General features: G+C 45.4%; 1 pseudogene; it reads right to left on the bottom strand.

Moving 5' to 3' along the window:
- Nucleotides 1–524: 524 nt before the first annotated feature.
- LOC126503466 (glyceraldehyde-3-phosphate dehydrogenase-like) lies at nt 525–1,750 on the bottom strand (annotated as a pseudogene).
- Between the last annotated feature and the right edge of the window lie 612 nt (nt 1,751–2,362).

The raw sequence follows: 2,362 nt of genomic DNA, 5'->3' as shown, positions 1-2,362 counted from the left end.
GGAAAAGTCATTGTTCACTGTGGAAAACTTAAACATTGTTTATACAGATATATTCAATGAAAGGTATGAGACTAAAAATAGGTATGAAGAAAATTTTCTAAAATTCTTTCTGTCCCATACCAGACAGCTCCTGACACGAGACAGAAACTCTGAATTTTTTTTAACATGCCTGGATTTAGAGGAGGACAGAGCTGTTGTCCAACTCCAAAGCCAGCTTTAATTTTTAAGAGTAATGACTATTTTAATATCCAGAGATTCTTACCCTCAGATGACCTGTCCTCATAAGTGATAATTCTCTTTGCCTGGTAATCCTATCTGGATAATTATCTTTTCCTCTTTAGGCATCTAGATATTCAGAGTCTCTTGACTTCCTAAAGATGAATATATTTTCCTGCAAACAAAAAAATAGAACCTTGCCCCAACCCTATATGCTTTCCTTACCACCTGATTGGTTGTCACCTCTGTGGATGAGCCATCATTTCTTTCTCAAGAGACTTCTTTTTCAAACCGAATCTTTTTTTTTAGAGGGGTGCAATGAACTTTATTGATGGTATTCAAGAGAGTAGGGCTCCCTAAGCCCCCTCCTGCTATTCTGGGGGTCTGGGATGGAAACTGTGAGGGAGATGCTCAGTGTCAAGGGTTAGTTAGGACAGGGACTGCTCAGCAGTCGAGGACCTTTCTCTTGCTGTGTCCTTGCTGGGATGGGTGGTCCAGGGCGGGCTTCTTACTCCTTGGAGGCCATGTAGGCCATGTGGTCCACCACTCTGTTGCTGTACCCGAATTCATTGTCGTACCAGGAAATGAGCTTTACAAAGTTGTCATTGAAAGCAATGCCAGCCCCAGCATCAAAGGTGGAAGAGTGAAAGTCACTGTTAAAGTCACAGGAGACGACCTGGTCCTCAGTGTAGCCCAGGATGCCCTTTAGTGGGCCCTCGGATGCCTGCTTCACCACCTTCTTGATGTCGTCATACTTGGCAGCTTTCTCCAGGCAGCATGTCCGATTCACGACGGACACATTGTGGGTAGGAACGCGGAAGGCCATGCCCGTGAGCTTCCCGTTTAGCTCTGGGATGACTTTGCCCACAGCCTTGGCAGTGCCAGTGGACGCAGGGATGATGATCTGGGCAGCGCCACGGCCGTCTCACCACAGCTTCCCAGAGGGGCCATCCACAGTCTTCTGGGGGGTCGTGATGGCATGAACTGTGGTCATGAGTCCTTCCACAATGCCAAAGTTGTCAAGGATGACCTTGGCCAAGGGGGCTAAGCAGTTGGTGGTGCAGGAAGCATTGTTGACAATCTTGAGGGAATTGTCATACTTGTTATGGTTCACACCCATCACAAACATGGGGGCTTCAGCAGAAGGGGCGGAGATGATGACCCTCTTGGCCCCACCCTTCAAGTGGGCCCCAGCCTTCTCCATGGTGGTGAAGACACCAGTCGACTCCACAACATACTCGGCGCCGGCATCCCCCCATTTGATGTTGGCGGGATCTCGCTCCTGGAAGATGGTGATGGCCTTCCCGTTGATGACAAGCTTCCCATTCTCAGCCTTAACTGTGCCTTTGAACTTGCCATGGGTGGAGTCATACTGGAACATGTAGACCATGTAGTTGAGGTCGATGAAAGGGTCGTTGATGGCAACAACGTCCACTTTGCCAGAAGTGAAGGCAGCCCTGGTAACCAGGCGTCCAATACGGCCAAATCTGTTCACTCCGACCTTCACCATCGTGTCTCTGGAAAGAGGTTGGCACTGAACGAAAAGAAGCGGCTGTCTCTAGAACAGGGACGAGCAGAGAGCCTTCAAACCGAATCTTAATTTTGATGGTATCCATAACTTTTCTTCCGTGGAAACAAGAGCAAAACCCCTTCCCCAATGTAGCACATTTCCTGGTTTCCATTGTGAGGTCAACATATCCTTGAAATACACTGGCTGATTTAATTCAGAAGACTTTTCTATTATCCAATGTCTCTTTGCTGCTGTTATTTCTTTCCCATTAGCTTTAAGAAAATTCAAGTTTAATAAAGCATTATGTAATCTATCTCTGGGAATATTTTCCATCCCTTTCTGTTTAACATATCCTTTATGGTTTGATTTGATCTTTCTATAACTGCCTGGTCAGTATGATTGTTTGGTATACCTGTAATGTGCTTTATATTATAATAAGCAAAACAGTTTCATTTTCTTAGACAAATATGCTGGAACATTATCTGCCTTTATTTGTGCAGGTATACCCATGATGGCTATAACTTCTAATAAATGTGCGATTACTAAATCAGCCTTTTCTAAGCTCAAAGCAGTTGACTGTGTGCTGGAGAAACACTGCCTTGAATTTTGTATATACCTCTCTTCCCCTACTACCAA

The sequence above is a fragment of the Alexandromys fortis genome, unplaced genomic scaffold (assembly GCF_014885135.2).
Source record: "Alexandromys fortis isolate MF-2015 unplaced genomic scaffold, M_Fortis_MF-2015_v1.1 scaffold_2_1_26212458, whole genome shotgun sequence".
NCBI lineage: Eukaryota > Metazoa > Chordata > Mammalia > Rodentia > Cricetidae > Alexandromys > Alexandromys fortis.
Note: the sequence above shows the minus strand (reverse complement) of the source record. Positions and strands in the feature narration are given on the sequence as shown.